Source organism: Paroedura picta, chromosome 1, assembly GCF_049243985.1.
Source record: "Paroedura picta isolate Pp20150507F chromosome 1, Ppicta_v3.0, whole genome shotgun sequence".
NCBI classification, from domain to species: domain Eukaryota; kingdom Metazoa; phylum Chordata; class Lepidosauria; order Squamata; family Gekkonidae; genus Paroedura; species Paroedura picta.
In genome coordinates this window covers 118,258,357-118,269,420 of record NC_135369.1, presented here as the reverse complement: position 1 = coordinate 118,269,420, position 11,064 = coordinate 118,258,357, and positions in this window count along the sequence as shown.

The window sequence follows — 11,064 nt, the reverse complement described above, 5'->3', positions numbered from 1 at the left end:
CCTGTGATCTTATTTTCTGGGCAAGAACATATGGGAGAACTCGGCCCTTAACTAGCCAGAAGCCACAATGACCGTGTTTTGTTGCCTTTGCACCCCACACTACCTCTGCACTCATGTTGCTGACCTAGCTAACAACCATTCATGGATCCCTTTCTTTCTTTACAACTTTCTACATTGGGCTGGCGAATTCCTTACATTTAATTTAGGTGCTGTGTGAAATCTTCATCTGCCAGAAAATAAATGTCCATCAGGTTTACTAGAGGACAGACTGTTACATACGTTATACCAGCGGTCCGCAAGCTTCTGCTTGCTGCGGACCGCTGCGGCGTAGTGGGGGGAGAGGGCGGCCCGGGGGCCCGCGCACGCGCGGCAGCCCCAGCACAAACGCGCATGCGCGGACTGCCGTGCACGTGCATTTGCGCCCGGTAGGGGCGCAAACGCGCGTGCTGGCAGTCCGCACATGCGCGTTCGCGCCGCCGCCATGCCAGCGGCCACGGCTTCCCCTCCCGGCCCCTCCAGGCCACGAGCAAATCGGCCGCTAAAGCTAAAGCGGCCGATTTGCTTGCGGCCTGGCAAGCTTCTCGCTTCGGGGGGGAGGGAAGAAGGAGCCGCGGCCCGGCGCCGAGGCCTTCGTGGCCCGGCGCCGGGCCGCGGCCCGCGGGTTGGGGACCACTGCGTTATACAAAATAAAAACAAAGCTGCCCCTGCTCTCCATCTCTGTCAGTCATCTCTGACAGTTTAGAAAAATAATGACAAGGGAAGTTAGCCAGCCACTTTTCTACTATAGTATTACTTTATTGTTTCCTAGCCGTTATTTTTCAGAGGTGTGGCAAAAGGAACTATACACCATTTTCTATACACCGTAATCATGTTCCAAAGAGTTCTGTAACTAGATACTCTCCTCTTCTGTTCAGATCTTTTCTGATAAATCTGGACTCAAAGTTTCTCACTGCCTCAGTAGGCTGTCAGCTGCGCCCCCAAATTCTGCCAATCGCAGCCAATTCAGAACCCATCAGTACAAGTGTGGAGTTGTTCTTGTTCCAATGCACATCATTTTGCATTTGTGCTGAACTGCATCTACCATTATTATTCAAACATGGAAAGAGCTCCAACAACCTGAATAATTTGGTATTATTTGCACGAATGGTTACCTCACCATTCAATATTTTATCAGATAGTTTCAGTAGGTTATACTAGCAGTGACCCAGCACAGGTGATCCCCCTGATACATCTTTCAGACTTGTGCATTCTAGTGGGGCTGTCCTTTTGGCTTTGTCTAGAATGTCTAATTTTAAAAAGGGCAGGTGCATCCATGACCCAAATGCAGCATTTCTGTGGGTTGAAGAGGCAGGAGAACTCCAGGAAAAGTATTTGGGAGGGGGCGTTTGGGGATGAAGTGGGAGGAAGGAAGCAAGAAAGTCATGCTCCAAAGACAGAAGGAAATGCTGCACTGGATCCCAGCCAATGATTTTTAGGTGCTCTTGTGTCATAGACTAGATGCAAATATTATCCATTGTATCTTTTTACAGGCTTGAAAAAAACACAACAAGGCAATATAATTTGGGAGACAATTAATTTGCAATGTTCAAACTATTTATTCTTGGTTCAGTCAACTATCCTTTTGAGGAGCTTGAGGGCTGCAAATTGTTTTTTAGGATAATGTTCCCAACATATAAACTGGGATCTGTTTTACAAATGATGTGCTCACAGCAAGCATTCCTTCTCCTGCAAGACGTCCAAGGGAGAAAGTGTCATTGCTGTTAACTCTGCATGGCCTGTGTTTCTGGAGCAGCTCTCATATGGTAACAGTTTTCAGTGAACTGTTTGAAAGCTGACAGATAGCTGCATATATTTGACAGTCTTCCAAATACAAAAACCTTGGCATTATATGCTTTTAGAATAATATTTGGGAGTAATCCCGTACCCCCCCCCCTACACACACACACCGTTTTCCCCCTCTTCAGAGAATTACTATGCTTACAACTTGGCTTTGGTATGATGATGCAGTATGAGGGAAGCTAAGGCCTGACTCTTAATATTTACTGATTGATCCTGTAAGCACGATTTGATCTAAATGATGGCATTGACCATGCATGTGTAAGAACACAGGAAGCGGCTGAGTCACACCAGTGGTCTGTCTTCAGTAGTGTCTGCTCTGTGGCTCTCCGTGGCTGCAGGCAGGCAGAGATCCTTTCCAGCCCCTGCTTTGGTATGTGAAATATGTATTCTGCCAATGAGCCATAGACCACCCCCCCCCCGCCGCCCCCATGGATCATTTTTACCACAGGATTTGCTAAATATTTCCACCTTTCTTTTATAGACATTTGTCTTTGTAATATTTTGCTTGAGGAGAATGTGTACTGCAAACGCATTACATTCTGCTCTGTTATTTGAACCTTGCTTGAGAAGCCATAATTGCATCCACAGAACTTCAACAAAAGAACATTTCATTGTTTAAGGAAATTGATTTGCATCAGAAGTGTTCTCTTTCTCTCCTGATTCCATATCTCGATAATATAATGTGTGTGCATGTGTTTCCTTTTCCTGAAGCTGAGGTTTTTTTCTTTACTTTGACACACACTTTTCAATAAAATTGTAGAATGCCCCAAAAATGTAAGACTTAGTTTTTCATTTGTGGTTATTCAAGCAGAGGACTTATCTCTAAAGAAGCTTGTGAACTGGATGATTGGACGTTCAAGGCATAGCGCTACTGCTTTTAGTAGCGCTGCAGAGGAGGACTAAAAGGCATGTCAAGGCCATTCTTAATCCAACGAGGAGTAAGGGCATTCTGAACATCATTGTTAGATTACCACAGCACATAAAACTATTAAACATTAAGCAGAACTCCGCAAATGGTTTTAAAAAGTCACATTAGTTATGTAGGAGCACAAAACAGTATTTGAAATTACAGTCCATCTTCTCTGATAATGCATCTAAAAACGCAAGAGTCACAGTGACAATGTAGTAACTGGAAATAATTGCGAAGTTGGTTTGTGTTTCCTACTGCTATGATGAGGCATCTCCTGAAATCTTCAAATCTTGCTTGGCCAAATTATACAAGCTTCTTTCTTAAATTGCGATAGAAATGTTTGCATTCATCCTAAAGTCCAGTGGAACAAGGGAGGCAGAAAGAAGGTAATTGGTGCAAAGATAATTTTCTGTTTTGCCCTTGCAAAAAGGAAAGTGTTGCAGTAGTTTGTGCTAGAGTCAGAACAAGCAAGACAAAAATAAGAGGGATTGTGGCTCAGTGGTAGAGTATTTGCTTGGGATGCAGAAGGTCCCCAATTCAATTCCTGGCATCTCCAAAGAGAATAATTGGTTAAATGATGATGCAAAAAACATTCTCTGAGACTTTGGAAAGTCACTGTCAAAGTCAGTACTAATGGTCAGATTCAATCTAGGGCATATTTGTGTGTGTGTTGGGGGGGGGGGGGTTAACCTGCAACATCACACATGCCTTTTGGGATCCTGTTTTTTGGGTTTTTTTTTTTTTTGTAATCATACTCTTTTACCTCACAGTGTGTCTGCCAAAGGCACATTCATTAGGCCATAAAACAGAACAGCTTCCAAGGTATTTAGTGTCACAGTTATAACATTCTGCTGTTATTAGCACCAAATTAGAAGCAATGCACCCTACTTCACATAGAGAGAGATGGCCCTGTAAACTGGATCCTAAAGCACGATTATTCTGAGAAAGTTCAAGTGCAAGGCATCTGTTCGATGTTGGTATCCTTTTGTTTGGCTTTGTTGGAATAGGAGCTTCCCAATGGCATCTGTCAGGAAGGAAGTGCTGTACTGGATATGGATATATTTTGTGTGTATACATATTTTATAGAGATATACTTTTTTCTAATGATATTTTATTTGGACAGATTTGGTATTAAGATTCAAAGAAAAACCCTATCCCCTATCCCGTGGCCCTGATCTGAATTCCCTGCTAGTTGCTATTTAGATATACAAGGTGGAAATTAATTTATGAATTTTCTACCACCTTGTCTTGTTTGATGCTTGATGTGAAGACTTGAGAGGCGTCTTGAAGTTAATCTTCATGAATACAGGCAATGAAAACTACACTGACAGCATATTGAGATGCTGCTGCTGCCGCTGCTGATAGTTGTCTTGAGCAAAAGATGTAATCAGTCAGTGATTGGAGAAGAACCTTTAAGTCAGCCATGCAAAACACATTTTGAAAGTTCCAGCATCAATACACTGCTGAATGCTATCCTTCATGAATAATTAGGATGGTGAATTTATTTTCACAAAGTTACCTGGTGATTGAGTACATTGTTTCTTTTCTGTCTTTCTTATAAAAAGAAATCTGGGAGTTGTGCAGACAATAGACTTGACTGTTCCGTTCCCCCCCCCCCCCAGTACTCTGACTGTACAGGTAGGTGTAAGGGGGATGCACTGATATGATAGGTTTGGCGCAGGGACAGATTCAGGCAACAGGAGAGAAACTGTTGCAAGGTCCCCCTCAAGCTTCCATGGTAGTGGGGATGCCTAACCAGTCTAACACACCTGCTAAAAGAGAATGCTTAATGGTCTGAAGCTGCCAAATCATTGTAAATCTGATTGGTTTTAAACTGAAGTTGAGGAAATGAATTGAATTCCTTATTCTGGTGGGATCTGATTTGGATAATGAAGGGTTTGAGAAGGAGGCTTGCCCCCAAACTACATAAAATATGGGAATATTCTTGATTCACCTGAAAAACATGCAATTAATATATGATGTATTAACTCTTATACTTACATATGATATGATGATTTGATCTATCATCTGCACATCTTTTATGTGATGTCTATGAATTAAGGAATCCTCAGGGGGTCTTACTGTCATATTGTGCAAAATTAATGTAACCAAGCTGCCATCACTTCTCCTCACCCCTGCAAAAGTTAGCATACCCCATCTAATGCCACCATCAAATGTCTCTGCAAACAGGCAGGGTGGACAGCAGTCTGGGTCCGGAGTACAGGTAGAGAGAGACCTGGACCCCCTTCCCATCCCAGCAGCTGGAAGTATGTATGCTTTGAAATAAAAGAGGGGAGGTCAATGGGAAACTTTGTGCTCCACAACAACCCCCTGCCCCCCCACACACATTTAGAATCATAGAATCATAGAATCATAGGATCATAGAGTTGGAAGGGGCCATACAGGCCATCTAGTCCAACCCCCTGCTCAACGCAGGATCAGCCCTAAGCATCCTAAAGCAGAAGGAGAAGTCTGAGAAATCAGTGATTAGAGAAGGATCAGAAATCTTGGCTTGTGAGAGTTCTGATGACAGATTCTCCGAGATCTGTCTGTGATGTTATTTAAAGGCACCTGTCAGGGGAATCTGTTGTTTTAGAAAAATCCAGCAGGCGTTGGCCTAAGGCCTTTCAGCACCCTAGGCAGAGGTCTTTTCACCACCACCACCCCCTGCCCAATAGTGATATTCACTCAGGTTGAAAGAACTGGGATTGGACTGCATTTTCGAGGTAAGAAGAAAACTGCTAGAATGACTACACAGCCAAATAGGGCAGGTGGTTAGTACAGAATTTGGTCCCTCGCCTGCCATTTTCCCCTTCTGCTTAAAGATCTGGAGGGGAAGGTGGGCCAGTGTTGCCATGCCTCTGAACTTGCTGTGCCCACTTAAGGAGAATGCTATTTACTGGTACAATGGTGGGATGAGTTTCTTCCCTTTGGCAAGAAGGATTATTTATTTATTGTATGAAGTATAATTCTGAATACTGTCTGGCAACCAGGTAAGAGACATTTGCCATTTGCCATCTCCTGCCCCCCAATGGTTCCTTGGAGAAATTACCACCCAAATCCTTATAGGTCTCCCATCCAAATATTAGCCATGATTGGCCCTGCTTAGCTTCTGAGATCTGATGGATGTGGCTTGCCTGGACTATCCAAGTCAAGGCTGGCAAGAAATCTTGTATGAACGCCACAGTCTGTGAAAATTTTATCCTGACTATATGGAGAGAAAGCAGTTTCACCTAGGAATGTATTTCCTGTTGAATTCTATGGAACTAAACACAAAATTATGATGATGATAAGTTCATCTATCTGAAAAGACAGACTTCTACACCTGCACCTGCATGTATCGCTTTGATCGCAGCCCACTGCTTTACAAACATGCCTAATATTTTACTTTTCAAGCCTTTTGAAACTTTTTCTTATAACCCCTTCTAGGAACACAAGCAGAACGGGAACTAGGTTTTGAAAGATGGGGGAGATGAGCAAAAGTGTCTCCCATGGGTTCCCCTAGCTATGAATGGATAGACATACACAGCTGGTGTCCATATTGCCTCCCTTCGTGCATATTTGGTCAGTTGGGGGCACAGTGCCCTAAGCATGCTTGGTTTGGCTAAGGTGGGGCCAGGACAGCCCTGAAGTCAGACCATTCAACCAAGATGTATTTTTATGAAGACTGTTATAAACAAAAAACATAAAATAACATTTCTCAGGAATTCTCTGCAAATTGTCTATCAGTTTCTTTCCCTGCAGGAATAATTAAAAGCTACACTAGGACAACTTAGTGTGTATAGACTGGAGAAAAGATGAATAAGAGGTGATATGATAGCCATCTTCCAGTACTTAAAGGGCTGTCACATAGAGCGGGGGTCATCAACCCCCGGTCCGTGGCCTGGTACCAGGCCGCGAAGGCCACGGTACTGGGCCGCCGGCAGACGCGCCTGCCTCCCCCCCCCACAGCGAGAAGGAAGGGAAGAGGCAGGTGCGGCCGGCGGCACGTTGGTGACGCAAATGCACACACGCATAGTTGCCACACATGTGCGTTTGTACCCCCTGGTATCGGAAACGTGCATGTGTGGCAACTGCGTGCAAGTGCACTAGCAGCACCTGGTGGTGTTTGCGCGCAGCTGCCACGTGTGTGCGCGGCACCCGGGCCATCGGTTCTCCCCTCACCCCCAGAGGCAGTCCCTGACCTCAGAAAGGTTGGGGCCTGCTGACATAGAGCATGGAACAGAGTTGTTTTCTGTTGCCCCAGAGGGTCAGACCAGAACCAATGGGACTAAATTAATTCAAAGGAATTTTTTGCTAAACATCTGGAAAAGTTCCTGACAGAGCAGTTCCTCAGTGGAACAGGCTTCCACAGAAGGTGGTGGGTTCTTCTTCTTTGAAAGTTTTTAAGCAGAGGCTAGATAACCATCTGACAGAAGTGCTGATTCTGTGGACTTAGGCAGAATTCTTAGCCACAAATTCTGTGGCTGGGCAGAAGGGATTGTGTCACTGCTTGGCTCTTGTGGCCCTTTCTTGCATGTCCAGGGAAATACTGATCACCACTTTGGAGTCAGGAGACAAAGCTTCTCCAGGCCAGACTGGTAATGGATTCTGGGGGTTTTTTTGGAGGGGGGGGCATCATCTGGGCATGGAATTGGGGTCACTGTGGGTGAGCAGGTAGTTGTGAATTTCCTACATTCTACAGGGGGGGAGGGCTGGAGGTCCCTTCCAACTCTATGATTCTATTATTCGAAGCCAACACTTTAAACAAGGAGACTGTGCAACAATCCTCTTCCTAGATTTCTTTTTCGAATGCTTTTAGGCACTGTGAAAAGTGTGCATTTTAAAGAAAACAGTTGACTAACATACATAATCTCCAAGGCTTCTGATTTAGCAAATGAAAGGGCTTTGGGGGTCTTGAGTGTTGATTGATTTTGGAATTATTGTTCTGATGATACGGCTTCACCAGTTCCTTTCCTGCAGTTACGTGCCTGAGTCATGAGTCTTGTGACTGGCTTGATGGGAAGCTATATCATGTGTGTAACCATTCTGCTTATACAAGATAATGAAGCATCAAAAGATACTAGGCATTGAGCCAGATAGCTAGGCCATTAAAAGAGGGAAATGATAGTGCCTGAAAAAAAACTGTGCTCAGCTGCGGGAAACATTACTCACAACAATGATATCGGATCTACATATTCACCAAAAAGTGGTGGGGATGCAGAGGCAGAGTCTCTAGGTGGACAGTATCACATCAGATGGCAGGCGGGAGAGTTGTATTCTTAGCCAGAAAGTTCCTTTCAAGTATAGAACTAGCAGAACTCCTCTCCCTGTTGTGCAGGCTTTCTACATGTAGGGATTTTCTCAAATGTGATTTCCACGTAAATAGTACGAAACACTCTCACACCTCAAGATTCTTGTTACTGAACTTCCGCTTCATTTTGTTGTGTGTGTAGATTCACTAAAGGAGCATTGCTGTACAAGATGGGGTGGTAGATTATAATGGCAGCACTCAGACTGTGTCCCTTCAAGTGGGATGCCATAGTTTTGAATAATTTCCAGTGTAAAATCTTCCCTTTGTGTCAGCCAACAGGTAAAGAAGGGACTACAATAAGGTATTACTCTGGCATGTTAGATTTATACATTCAGGGAAGGGTTTTGTATTTTTTTGGACATGTGGAACATTCCAATATTCTAAATATTCTCCACCTCTTGTCTGACATGGTGCAGTCCAGAATGTTACCACCTTGTTCTAACACACCTTTCTGCATAGTGCCTTGGATCCTATGAACAAGAAACAGAAGGCAGCTGCAGGTTCAGCTCTTTCTTAGTTTCCCATTCTAACAGCAGCATTTTAAGACTAAAACCTGATCTGGGAATCAAAAAAGCATCATGGATAAGATGCCAAGAGGGAAGAGGGTGGTTGCACTGAGGCAGGGGAATGGGGCAATTTTTCTGCAGCCCCTTAGGCCTCAGGGCATTGAGTCCATGAGCCTTCTCCAGCCTTTGGCATCAGTTTTCAGTGTCAAAGGGCTGCTGGGTGAAGACTGGAGAGTTCTACTTCTAAGTGCCCTTGCAGTTGCAGCTTGGAGTTTCTAGCCCAAGGTGCTGTCAGCAATATGGGTGCATGCACTACAGGTGGACTCCCTTCAGTCTGTGTGCTGTTGATCCACACGGCGTCGCAATCTTCTGGTGCTTCTAAGGATAGGCACTCCATTGAATACATGGAACCCTTTCTCTCACAATAATATTTTTTGTTATATTTAATGGAGGGGGACATTCTAGACAGATACAGTTGGAAATGATAGATGGATAGATTGATGATAGGGATAAAGCTGATTTGGAGTTTGTCTCAGCATTCGTGTTCATGTGAAGCTCTTCTTGCACATGAGCTCTGTGAGGCATTTGGGAATACATAGGAAGCTCAGGGATAGGAATGATGTTTACTGTTCTTTCCAGAGTCCCAGTGTCGGTAGGGATATGTCAGCATGGCTGATGTTTGTCATTCCCCTTAAGTCTGAAGAAGGAAACATTGTTCACTCTTCAAAGTAGTATGAATTATAGTACAGAGGCACATGGCCTGTACAGAGTCCCAGACAGACGGACCATCAACAGATGAGCTGCATTTCATGCTGTTTCATGCAGTCACAACCTAGAATAATTAAGGAAGTTATGAGGATGTGTTTATACCGATGGACTGATAAGGAGAAAGGAATGAAATAGATCTTGCTCTGGGATAAAATTTAAAGTTCATGGAAATAGAAAAGGAAAAAAATTGCTAACTTCATCAGTGACACAACAAAATCCTCCATATTTTGTTGATTTTTAAGATACCAGAATTTCCATCATCACAAGCAACTTTCTTGCCTTCTTCTACTTACTGCAGGTGAAAATGTCCCTGAAATGGTCACTTGTCCCCAAGGAGTAGCATTTGGGGAGCATTTGAGCTGCAATGGAAAGGTGAGGAAATTACCCTTCACAGGCAGAAATCCTTCTGCCCATGGAAAAGCTGCAGTGGATTCAAGCCTTCAAATTAGTCTCCTTTCCAGAAGAACAATAATCACTATTTAATGTGATCTCACTACATGGATATGTGTGTGTGTGTATGTTTTGTTACGTCTTTTTTGACTATTATTATTTTAATAATCTCATAGTCTAAATTAATCTTTGTTCTTATTGAGCTCTTGTTGGAAACAAAAAGAATAATTTTCTAGATGCAGCCAGTGTTTCAGGCCAACACAGTTTCAGCACAATCTGTTCAACTGAAAACTGGGAGAGAAAGCAAGAAAAGTAGGATGCTACAGATCAAGGAATTGACCTCCCTTTTCCAGCTGCTGGCATGAGCATTCCCTTGCAGCAGTGCTGTTTGGATCCATTTCAAACCATCTAAGGCTACAGACTCCAAATTCCCCAAAGCACTGATCTTTCCTGCCAAAATTATGCAAATTAATAACATCAGCATAAATTACTTTATTGAACAATCTAATTAGCAGACCATGATGTTTATAATAATAAAACAGATGGAAGCAGGGGTGGAATTGAGGTGGTCAATTGACTACCCTTTCTTTATAGAAGCAATAGGAAGATTTTTTTATATTCCAAGCTATTTCTGACAAAATTGCCTCCCTACATCTGCAGGAGTCAGCAGCACGAGGGTCAAAAACAGGTAGACAAAAGCAAACAATAGCTTGAGCAATGCATTCTTATGGTAGAGACATATCTGGAATTGGGGAGTGAACTCTTGAGAATAGAGAATTTTATTAATGGTGTGCTGCTATTCCTACATCATCTGGAAACAGCAAATGCTGGAGATTGAATTAGGCCTGGAAGGATCAATTATCTGAAGCGACAGAGCAGGCTGGTTGTATAGTGGCCTAGTAGAACAAAAAGGAACAAATGCCAGGGGAATAGTTGATTGATTATTGTATAAAGTCCCTACACATTTCATCACCCAGGCTTCAACAGGAGGAATCAGAACATTCACTTGGTGCTGGCACTGTCCAGTGCTCTGAGTCCCCCTGATAAAAGCTGCATGGCAAAATGCATAGAGACTTAGTCAACTATCACTTGGCATGTGTTCCTGATTTGTTTGTTTTTTGTTTGTTTATTTATTTAGATTTATAACCCACCCAAACATAGAAAACTCGCACCACAAATTGGCAGTGGACTAAAACCCCCACCCTATCCCCGCTCACAGAAGATGCATAATGCCCCGAGGGGTTTACAGGGAGTAGCATAGATTTTATTTGCTGACATAGATTTTAAGATCTGACAGAAGATCTGCATCTTGCAGTTCCTGCAGAAGTTAGAAAGTTCCATCAGGACCCTGAAAGTTC